This window comes from Drosophila willistoni, unplaced genomic scaffold (assembly GCF_018902025.1).
Source record: "Drosophila willistoni isolate 14030-0811.24 unplaced genomic scaffold, UCI_dwil_1.1 Seg498, whole genome shotgun sequence".
Taxonomy (NCBI): domain Eukaryota; kingdom Metazoa; phylum Arthropoda; class Insecta; order Diptera; family Drosophilidae; genus Drosophila; species Drosophila willistoni.
Window position 1 is genome coordinate 3,965 of NW_025814428.1, and position 12,371 is coordinate 16,335.

Sequence of the window (12,371 nt, forward strand, 5' to 3'; positions counted from 1 at the left end):
ACATACGAAGTGGAAATAATAGACTTAAGGGCTGCGGTTTGCTCTTCCCGTAACGCGGGCTCTATATCAAAGTCTAATTCACTGACAGCAGGGAGCTCAATGGAATTTATCGCCATAAGTGCATCGTTCAATGTTTCCGAAGGTACAGCAGAAGTTTTCGGAAGGGGAGAATCAGACAACAATTCGGCAGGCACAATCTCATTCCTATCACACTCTATATCAAAGTCTAATTCACTGACAGCAGGGAGCTCAATGGAATTTATCGCCATAAGTGCATCGTTCAATGTTTCCGAAGGTACAGCAGAAGTTTTCGGAAGGGGAGAATCAGACAACAATTCGGCAGGCACAATCTCATTCCTATCACACGGCAGTATCACTCTCTTTTCCATAAATATGTCAAAGGACTTCAGAACAGCAGTAAGTTTTGGATTTATACATTCAGTCGGTTTATTCATGAGTATCAACGATTCTTTTTCATATTCTCGTTCCTTCAGTTTACAGAGTCTAATATTAATTTATACAGAAGATCTCTACCTATAATCATCGGCAGTTCGGTTGCTTGGTTCGTCAGGACTTCAAACGTATGTATTGTCTGTGTGTTGCGGAGGCGAACACTACACTGGACTTGGCCTAAGGACAGAAGTTGGCTATTTCCTAAACCACGGCAGTTCAATGTACGGGGCTAAGACGGCAGTTGGAGGGACTTCAGATTGACGGATAAAACTCTTTGGACTGCCCGAATCCAGGAGGGAAAACATATCTATAAATTTCCTATCTTGCACTTCATCACAAACAAAAGCAACACTCACCAGTTGTAAATGGTCTAGTCGATCTCCCGCTTCATCAGCGGCGGCGGCAGTGATATTGGTGGCATTCCCAATTCGAGACGGGCAGTTTTTGTAGCTGTGGCCCACTATGCCACACTTGAAACATGAATTCGGAGGTCTCATTGGTTTCGGGCATTGACTCTTGTAATGCCCCCATCCTGAGCAGTTGAAGCATCTGGTCTCACTCGTGACGGTGCCTGACGATTTGTTCCAGGCGCCACGGCAGTTGTTGTTGGCTGCGCCTTCACACTATTGCTTTGTCTGGAGGCAGCGGCCAGCATACGGAGGCGCTCGTAGCGTTCCAGTAGGGGCTTCAGTTCAGCCATTGTCCGAGCTGAGTACAGCATGCCGACTCGAGTAGAGTTGTCCCGCAGTCCATCAATGATCAGGTCGACCAGCTCGTTCTCCGGAATCGGAGCATTCATGGCAATCTCCTGCATCTCGATTGCGAATCTTAAACATCCCTCGCCTGCCTTGATGTGCCGGCCACGCAAAGCGTGGTACACTTCCTCGATGCTACACGAGCGTCCAAAATTCTCGCAAGAGGATTGCTTCAATTCTTCGTAGCTGTGCACCGATACCGTGCGCCAGCAGCACCGCCGCCGTACCTTCCAGCATACGACGGCATGCGACCAACCGTAGGCGGTCGTTCAACTGCAGAATTTCAAATGCGTCTTCCAGATCGTTCAGCCATTTCTTCACATCGTATGCGGTAATCCGCTGAAAATCGACCACCATGCTCTCAATAACACTCCACGTCACAGACTTGCTGCCTCGGTGCTTGGGATTCGTCAATCCCCTGCTGCAGTTTGCGGATTTGATGCTGTAGCTGTAGCAACTCATGTTGTTTCTGTAGCGTCACCAGTTGCTCATCCAGGCTGGGGGAGGCGGAAGTGGCCGGTGTGATGGCGGCCGCGGCAGTCGATACGGAGGGCACTAAAGCGGGCATCTCTTCCCATGGGTCCGCGTCGGGACCAGTGGCGGGGGCGGCGAGAGAGGCCGCAGCCCGCATGGCAGACATATAGTCGGCGGGTACAGCAGTGGCAGCGGGTGCAACGGCGGCAGCGGTGGTGGCAGCGGGTACAGAAGTGGCAGCGGGTACAGCAGTGGCAGCGGGTGCAGCGGCGGTGGGTACAGCAGTGGCAGCGGGTGCAGCGGCGGTGGTTACAGCAGTGGCAGCGGGTGCAGCGGCGGTGGGTACAGCAGTGGCAGCGGTGCAGCAGTGGCAGCGGGTACAGCAGTGGCAGCGGCGGCAGGTACCGTAATGGATGCGACAGCAGCGGCGGCGGGTACAGCGTGGCAGCGCGGTGGTACAGCAGTGGTGCGCAGCAGCGGCGGCGGTACAGCAGTGGATGACAGCAGCGGCGGTGGGTACAGCAGTGGCAGCGGCGGTGGGTACAGCAGTGGCAGCGGGTGCAGCAGTGGCAGCGGCGGCAGGTACCGTAATGGATGCGACAGCAGCGGCGGCGGGTACAGCAGTGGCAGCGGCGGTGGGTACAGCAGTGGAGCGACAGCAGCGGCGGCGGTACAGCAGTGGAGCGACAGCAGCGGCGGCGGTACAGCAGTGGCAGCGGTGGTGGGTACAGCAGTGGCAGCGGGTACAGCAGTGGCAGCGGCGGCAGGTACCGTAATGGATGCGACGGCAGCGGCGGCGGGTACAGCAGTGGCAGTGGCGGCGGGCCAGCAGTGGCAGCGGGTGCAGCAGTGGCAGCGGCGGCGGGTACAGCAGTGGCAGCGGGTACAGCAGCAGCGGGTGCAGAGGCGGCAGTCTGCAGAGGTGGCCTGTAAGCGGCGGACACCGCAGCGGAGGGTACAGCAGGGGCGGTGCGGCGGCAGCGGTTACAGCAGGGGCGAATATAGCCGCAGCGGGGCCGGCAGGGGCGAGTATGGCGGCAGTTGGCACAGCAGGAGCGAGTATGGCAGCAGTTGGCCCAGCAGGGCAAGCATGTCAGCAGTTGGCCCAGCATGGGCGAGTATGGCAGCAGTTGGCCCAGCGGCGGCGGGCCCGGCAGGGCGAATGTGGTATCAGTTAGCCCAGCAGGGCTCGTATGGCGGCAGTTGGCCCAGCAGCGGCGGGCCCGGCAGAGGCGAGTATATCAGCAGTTGACCCAGCAGCGGCGGGCCCGGCAGGGGCGAGTATATCAGCAGTTGGCCCAGCGTCGGCGGGCCCGGCAGGGGCGAGTATGTCAGCGGTTGGCCCACCAGCGGCGGGCCCGGCAGGGGCGAATGTGGCATCAGTTAGCCCGGCAGGGGCTCGTATGGCGGCAGTTGGCCCAGCAGCAGCGGGCCCGGCAGAGGCGAGTATATCAGCAGTTGGCCCAGCAGCGGCGGGCCCGGCAGGGGCGAGTATATCAGCAGTTGGCCCGGCAGGGGCGAATGTGGCATCAGTTAGCCGGCAGGGGCTCGTATGGCGGCAGTTGGCCCAGCAGCAGCGGGCCCGGCAGAGGCGAGTATCTCAGCAGTTGGCCCGGCAGGGGCGAGTGTGGCGGCAGCCCGGCAGGGGCGAATGTGGCATCAGTTAGCCCGGCAGGGGCTCGTATGGCGGCAGTTGGCCCAGCAGCGCGGGCCCGGCAGAGGCGAGTATATCAGCAGGGCCCAGCAGCGGCGGGCCCGGCAGGGCGAGTATATCAGAGTGCCCAGCAGCGGCGGGCCGGCAGGGGCGCGTGTGTCAGCAGTCGGCACAGCGGTTCTCGTACTGCAGCCGGTAGTCACAGCAGTGGGTCACTAACAGCGGTGGGCGTGGAGGCGGCCGTCCTAGATGTGGACGTGTGGCGTGCCGGTCCCGAAATATGTATTCTTTCGGGTGGTCACCCACTTCTGAGTTGTAAACACCTATTTATTAAGTAAAAATGATAAAGATAGTTGTATGGTCGGATTCAATCTTTGGTTTTGCGCAGATGCAACTGCTCGTTGCATCGCCGGAAGAGAAGAGAGACGCCGTCTCTCGACCTATCGAGGACTTATCGCTAACAATCGATACTTATTACTAACAACGATACTTATTACTAACAATCGATACTTATACAAACAATCGATATATATACATGAGCATTTAACAGACTTAAATAATTGGAATCTTACAAAGGTGATGAAAATTTAAATATTTACTGTTGACTTTGATGGAAGGAAGAATGGAAGGGGAATGCATAATTCAGTTTTACTTAATTTCGAACCAATTTAATAAGAGAGTTCATTAAATTTAATGCAGTCAAAGGAGCGGAGGTTCTCGCAAAAGGAGATTATTGCAAAGTTCCTTCTAAAATTAATTCATTAGCATTTTATTACTGGGGAGCAACAGCAGCAGGCAACAAACCGACAAAAGATGCCAATGAAATGTTGCAAATGAAGATTCCTTTGCCGAGTCGAGTCCTGTGCCTCCTGGGGTAAGTTTATTAGTTAGTCGAAAGGAATCATCCAGGTGATACGCCATAAAATTGAGTGATGTAATCGTAAAGTCAAAACTGGAAATTATATATATACAGCAAAAATACTTTAAGAAACTTACTTTGCGCTTATTGTGAATAATTTTAATCCAAATAAGATAATAATTTTACAACAAAGAAAAGAATGTCTTATTGTTAAATTCACGTGGTTCGATTGACTTTTATTTTTATCGATATTTTACGAATACTTAAGCTGGGGAACTATCGATGGCACTATCGAGGTATCGAATATTTACCACCATCGATTGTTTTTGGCCACTATCGATAGTATAACATACATATTTAATAGTTACACAACAATTGAAAAGAAACGCTTGGATGGAGTAAAATTTATGTTAAATGTTTTTCTTTGCTTTCTTTTAATTTTGGTTTTAAGAGTTGATCTCCATAAATTTAAAAGTCTGAAAACTAATCTATGTTAATTTAATTTTAATTCAAACAAAATCAAAACAGGTAAATTTTTTTTTGATAATTAATTGGTAAATATTTATATAACTTGAAAGGCTAAAACTATATAATTTTGGTTATTAATATTAGGTTAAGCAAAATTGTATTCATTTTTTTTGAAAATGATACTTATTGTAATTAAATTTTGCTCCTAAAACATTGAAAATATCGAATCACGCCACTATCGATAGTTTCCAAGCTCTAACAAATGCAACACTAAAATTTGACCCGAGTGTGTTTCACGTTTTCCAACACCACTTTCTGCGATTTCCAAAACTGGATAATATTAATTGTGGTCAAGTAGGCGCACTGGCACTAAAAGTTTTCGTTCGACCTCAGCTCACAATCGACTTCACTTGCTTCGCAGCAGTCAAAGTAACAAGTTCAACTTTTACTTCTTTCTCCCTGGTCCTTCTCCTTTAAAGCATTTAAAAATTTAAAACGCTTTAATTTAATCCTTCTCCTTCAACGCATTTAAAAATTTAAAACGCTTTAATTTATTCCTTCTCCTTTAAAGCATTTAAAAATTTAAAACGCTTTAAAATATTTCTGCATCTTATGAACTGAGCGCTTTTCGGAATCATTAAGATGAAGTCGTTTCAGTCAGAAAACATTTATATTCCTTATTTGTTTTCTTTACGTCAGCATAAGATTTTAAAATTTTATTTTCCCGTCTAAATATAATAAAATTATTTTTCCTTAATCTTTACAATACCAAAATTACAAGATCCTCCACAACAGACACATCATATAAAATAGTCCGGATTTCATTTTGTTGTCTATCCACGGCGTTGGAATTACTTCATGGATTACTGAGTGTCGAAGTCAAAGGGGAACACATAAGCCATTTGACTTCCTTTCTTCCTATGGGCGATCTGGCAAAAATAATGCTTTGATTAATTTTCCTCTATTACTTGTTTTTTTAATTTCCACTGTATTAATGATGCACTGAATTATACTTTTTTATATAAAGGTGGCACGTTTTCCAACACTACTTTCTACGATTTTCCAAAACTGGATAATATTAATTGTGGTCAAGTAGGCGGCACTGGCACTAAAAGTTTCGTTCGACCTCAGCTCACAATCGACTTCACTTGCTTCGCAGCAGTCAAAGGAACAAGTTCAACTTTTTACTTCTCCCTGGTCCTTCTCCTTTAAAGCATTTAAAAATTTAAAACGCTTTAATTTAATCCTTCTCCTTTAAAGCATTTAAAAATTTAAAACGCTTTAATTTATTCCTTCTCCTTTAAAGCATTTAAAAATTTAAAACGCTTTAAAATATTTCTGCATCTTATGAACTGAGCGCTTTTCGGAATCATTAAGATGAAGTCGTTTCAGTCAGAAAACATTTATATTCCTTATTTGTTTTCTTTACGTCAGCATAAGATTTTAAAATTTTATTTTCCCGTCTAAATATAATAAAATTATTTTTCCTTAATCTTTACAATACCAAAATTACAAGATCCTCCACAACAGACACATCATATAAAATAGTCCGGATTTCATTTTGTTGTCTATCCACGGCGTTGGAATTACTTCATGGATTACTGAGTGTCGAAGTCAAAGGGGAACACATAAGCCATTTGACTTCCTTTCTTCCTATGGGCGATCTGGCAAAAGTAATGCTTTTGATTAATTTTCCTCTTGCTTGTTTTTTTAATTTCCACTGTATTAATGATGCACTGAATTATACTTTTTTATATAAATGTGGTAGACCTAAATTTTTTTTTTGTATAAATATGCTCCCGACGCTCCTGCTCACGGCGCTCCTGCTCACGGCGCTCCTGCTCACGACGCTCCTGCTCACGACGGCGTTCCCAATGGAGACGTTCCCGCTCATGACGCTCCTGCTCACGAAGCTCCTGCTCACGACGCTCCTGCTCACGACGCTCCTGCATTTGACGGCGTTCCCATTGGAGACGTTCCTGATGGATACGTTTCTGATGGAGACGTTCGCGATGTTGGCGCTCCCGCTCACGACGCTCCTCTTGACGGCGCTCCCGGTGATTCTGATGTGAATTGGCAACAATATAATCAGTCGGTGGTTGCTGCTCATAGTCATCGAAAAGCTGTTGCTGCCACTGCAGACGCTGTCGATTTTCACGAATTTCATCCTCCACTGGGATGAGGCTACAATTGACGTGTATTATATGGATTATACGAATTCTGATCATCCTGTCTGGCCCATTCGGGAATCTGTTGCTGCAGTGGATTGTTTGGTCGCTGTTGCATCTGTTCCAGTAGATCGAGCTCTCGGTCTTGATATTGACGGCGTTGTCGTTGCATTTGCTCATTTTGCTGCTGGCGATGTTGCTCAATTTGCTGTTGTCGCTTCTCCTCCTCCTGGAGGTACTGCTGTCGCAGTTCCTCTTGATATTGTTGCAAATATCGCTCATTCTCGGTCGATTCCGGTGCCGATTGACGCAATCCCGCATCCACTTCGAATACAGGTTGATGATGTCTTCTATAATTCTTTATTTGCGTCATACTTGCACTGCAGGCTGCGTCCAGGTTGCTATAGAGCTGTTCGGCCATCACGCCAGCCGAGTTCCGCGAGAATTGGACCCTCTCAATTAATGCTGAAAATACCTGCACGTTCAATGTTTCGGACTTGTAGCCTTTATCGATGCTAGGAAGTCTTGCAGGTGCAAGTTGTGCTTTCCCGACCGAAAAATGTATGTCATGGTCGCTTGCAGTATATACATTAGCAATTGCCCAGCTAGTTGACCTATAAAGACTTTCACTGACGAAAGTCAGGTCTATTACTGAGCCGAGTCCCGCTCTATTGAAGGTATTTTGGGATCCTACGTTAAGCAAAGCTATACAAGTGTTGCAAATGCCTCTAAAAGTGCTCTATCTTTGCTCTCCGTTTCTCCGTTTGCGGACGGGCATCTCTGGCTGCCAGCTACATGTGAGAGTGAAGTCAGTCCTTCTGCTGCACATAGAAAACATTTGGCCTCGTTACAGCAGTCCCGAATTTTATGACCGCTGGTTCCGCATTTTAAGCACCAGCCACTTCTGTCAACGTCGCTATTACATTTGGCAGCGACATGGCCAGTTTTTAGGCACTTGTAGAATCTAACTGGGGCATTATTAATTCTGATTCGGCACACTGACTATGCCACCGTAATCTTATTGGCCTTGAGGATTGTCTCTGCGGTTGTTGCCGGAACATATATGAGCGCTTTCTGGGTATCACGGTATGATGGGCAGAGACTTGACAGCGCCTGGCTCTAGGTCAATTTTCAACTTGGTAGAAAGGCTGCTACTATCTCTTCTACGGTTGTCTCGTTGTCTAGGTCCAGTATTTCCAGCCTTATATTATCTGTGAGAGCGCGAGTTTCGAACTTGGCGCCCAGCACATTGCCAATATCTTCTTTTAGCTTATGAAGGTTATCTGCTCTTCCCTTACTTAGCTCGAGGAGTAAGTCGCCATTCGCTGTGCGCCTCACCTTGGTAACATTTTCTCCAACGGCTTTAATTTTTTCATCTTGGCTTCTGGTTACCATTTTGAGCATATCGCTATATGAGACCCCTTCAGTGCTATGCAGAATAATAGCATCTGGTCTATGCTTTAACTGAGCCTTTCTTTTTGTTTTAAAGGGCAGAAGCCCTTTGCCCATCCTCTTCGTACTCCATTTGACTGACCGGCATTGCCACAGCGGCAGGGGCCAATGCTGGCCGTTATCAATCTATAGATTCAGTAGATTCGAAATTTAGAAATTTTAAAAATTCCAACGATCGCCAAATGGTGCAGCCTGAAAGCATGCACCGCTTATGTACGCTGTTACGGGCTGTAAGCTTACAGGTCTGCTACCCGTATCAGCTGTGTCCGAATACGTTGACCAACACTGCTGAACAGCTGATGCTATCGAACTACGAACTATGAAGCCAGGTGGAGTAGTGGCTCCCTATTGAGCCCGCAGGTGTTTGGGTACGTAGCACCACCCCTAACCGACTCTGGTTAACAATTGTGTATGTTCTCAGGTCTCAGGAAGCTCCTTTATTTGACGAGATTTCGGAACGACTTGAACTACGCGACCGTACTTGGTGAGAAGAAAAACTGTGTGTCACCGCCTTCCATTGTGTGTGTGTGTATATGTGTTATGTATAAAAGGGCTGAGAGAGAACTTAGGGGTATGTACATATATACACTAATACATACCCAAGTGAAAAATTTTTTCGATTGCCAGCCTCTTACATAAATCATTTTAGGTTATAACAAAACAAAAATATTAAATTGTCATTTATTTAAATAATTAGCTAGGAAATTGGCATTAGGAAATTTTCCGTGGCACACTAGTGAAGAGCCTTGAAACACTATTTTTAAGATTTATTTGGGCAATTAATTCCCACTTTTACTATATTTTTTTAACAATTTATAGCGGAGCTTTTTTCTTTGTTTTTTTTCTTTGTGTTGAGGCGAATTCTCAAACTAGCACCAATGGCCGACTGGCCATTGGCTCCTTTATTGTTCTCATTCTAAGACCTTAGAATCTATAACAAGGGTCATTAAATACAGCAATTTACAATAAGTGCTGAAGGCATAATAAAGTGAAAAATGAATTAAGACTAGTCCAAAGTGGTCTAGAATATATATAATATCATGTAATTTGGAAATTTCTCACAGATTTATATTTGCGGCTAAGTTCATTAACATAACTTGAATCCAGGCTGCACTGTAACTGGAGGCAGAGAGATGTCCAAATGTTAATTAACAGTGAGATACAAATGTCCAATAGAAATATTTTATGGACGTGATTGAAAATTTTAGGATATTTTTAGGCATAATTATCTTCTATTAATTTGTGTCATCAGGCGTTTTTTTTTTAAGATAAGGCGTTTGATCCGCCTGGCCTCAGTCTTTCGATTAAGGCCGCTTTATTTTCTATCCTTTCATCTTCTAGAGACAAACAATAGAAATTAAAAAATAGGGCCGTTACAGCAGCAGGGAAGGGACAATATAAAATAACTTATAAACTAGCTTAAATACTAACAATGAATGTATAATAATAAAATAGACAATGACATTTAGAATTTAGTGTTTTTTAGAGATAATTATGGCGTAAGTAGTTTTAAGTATTTAGCATAAGTATTAGTTTTTACCAATAAGAATTTTAAATTTAATTTTCCGGTGCAAGGGGTCTTAATAGGGGGATTTGGCGAGTGCAGAGGGCACTAATAGAGCTAAGTAGAGAAGTGCATAGGGCGCTAGAGCGATAAATGTAGGGAAACTGGCATTTTTTGTGGTATTTTTAGGGCAACACTGGAGTGAGTGCTCATTATTGCGTGTGCGCTCACTGTTGCTGCTCAATACTTATTCGATAAGAAATCGATACAGCAACAGGTGGCGGCGCATGTGGCTGAAAAGAGAAGGCGATATATTTCCAAAATGTAAACAAACAATTAGAAAAATGTGACATAAGTATAAAAATTGACAATAAGATTAACCAATATTGGAAATTATAAATTAATTATTATTATTTTAGAGGAACATGGCTGCTGAATCATCACTGGAGACCTCCACCGACGACAGAGTAAAGGTGTTAGGACGGGAACAGCTGCTTGCAGGTAAGTATTTTTTAGGTTGATGTTTTTGCTTATTTTTATTTTCAGGTCGAGGTACTTACCTAGACTCCATGGGATGCAGGTGGCCGCGTTGAGTTTTTAGGTGAGTATTGTTGGCTTTTAGTTTTTCCAATATTTGTAGTTAAATTTAACTTTGTTTTTTCTCCGTTTTCAGGTGCGTCTGGAATAGAAGAATGTGTTGCGGCTGGCGGCATTTGTATGGCAGGTGAATAATTGGTTGGTTTAGTAGTATTTTTCAACATTTTTATATTTTTTTCAGGTACAGGTGCAGCTTTATGACGTTTAGGACCAGGTGACGGGCCACGTGGTGCAGCAGAAGATGCATGAGGAGCTCCATTTGGAACTGCTAGCGGCTGCGGCTGGATTTTAGATATGTATTTAGTTAAATTAGCTTGATTCTTTGTTGATTTTTTGTTATTTTCAGGCGCAGCCTTGGGTAGAGGGCCAGAAGGACCAGCTGGTGTTGCTGCAGGTGACTGAAGAGGATTTGCAGGTAAGCTCACGTGATTATTGAGAGATTTTTCTGACGATTTGTGTTTTTTTCCATGTGCAGGCGCTAGTGAATGACGAGATGGACCAGGATATTGGCCAGATTTAGCACGAAGACTTGCACGCGAAGCTACTGGCGGCATTTGCATGGCAGGTGAGTAATTTGTTGATTTAGTAGCATAGTTTAGCATTTTTATATTTTTTCCAGGTGCAGGAGCAGCTTTATGGCGTTTAGGACCAGATGACGGGCCACGTGGTGCAGCAGAAGATGCAGGAGGAGCTCCAGTTGGAACTGCTAGCGGCTGCGGCTGGATTTTAGATATGTATTTAGTTAAATTAGCTTGATTCTTTGTTGATTTTTTGTTTTTTTTCAGGTGCAGCCTTAGGTAGAGGGCCAGAAGGACCAGCTGGTGTTGCTGCAGGTGACTGAAGAGGATTTGCAGGTAAGCTCACGTGATTATTGAGAGATTTTTCTGACGATTTGTGTTTTTTTCCATGTGCAGGCGCTAGTGAATGACGAGATGGACCAGGATATTGGCCAGATTTAGCACGAAGATTTGCACGCGAAGCTACTGGCGGCATTTGCATGGCAGGTGAGTAATTTGTTGATTTAGTAGCATAGTTTAGCATTTTTATATTTTTTCCAGGTGCAGGAGCAGCTTTATGGCGTTTAGGACCAGATGACGGGCCACGTGGTGCAGCAGAAGATGCAGGAGGAGCTCCAGTTGGAACTGCTAGCGGCTGCGGCTGGATTTTAGATATGTATTTAGTTAAATTAGCTTGATTCTTTGTTGATTTTTTGTTTTTTTTTCAGGTGCAGCCTTAGGTAGAGGGCCAGAAGGACCAGCTGGTGTTGCTGCAGGTGACTGAAGAGGATTTGCAGGTAAGCTCACGTGAATATTGAGAGATTTTTCTGACGATTTGTGTTTTTTTCCATGTGCAGGCGCTAGTGAAGGACGAGATGGACCAGGAGATTGGCCAGATTTAGCACGAAGAATTGCACGCGTTGCTACTGACGGCATTTGCATGGCAGGTGAGTAATTTGTTGATTTAGTAGCATTTTTTAACATTTTTATATTTTTTCCAGGTACAGGAGCAGCTTTATGGCGTTTAGGACCAGACGACTGATTTAGATAATAATTTTAATATATTTTCAGATACAGCAGCTGCAGACGGACTAGCTTGACGAGATTCTGGACGACGCAGATGAGACGATGCATACGACGCTGGACAAGGAGCTGCTATTTGCTGTTGTGTATTTTCAGGTGAGTATTTGTACTTTTTAGTTGGTTTTATTTTTACATTTGTTTTATTTTCAGGTATTGGTGCATCAGGCGAGCGGAAATCTGGACAGGACGATGGACGAGATGGTGCAGACGCTGAGAACGAGGCAGAGAGTGCAGGAGGCGCGTCTACTGGAGGCACAGCTGTCGAGGACTGGCCCTCTGGCCAGGCCAGGACAACCGCTGAATAGTGGGCAGGATTCTGGCTTTGCAGGGGCCGCCTGAAATCATATTTCGTTATGATTAGGTAAGTGAATGTTTGCAGAAGTATTAGTATTGGTGTTAGAGTGATT

General features: G+C 45.3%; 1 long non-coding RNA gene across 1 annotated transcript; it reads right to left on the minus strand.

Moving 5' to 3' along the window:
• Window positions 1–10,123: 10,123 nt before the first annotated feature.
• Window positions 10,124–10,412, minus strand: LOC124461480. Its single transcript, XR_006955086.1, has 2 exons — window positions 10,348–10,412; window positions 10,124–10,278 (listed from the first exon to the last, which is right to left on the minus strand). It is a non-coding gene; the product is annotated as an uncharacterized LOC124461480 (long non-coding RNA).
• Window positions 10,413–12,371: the final 1,959 nt, after the last annotated feature.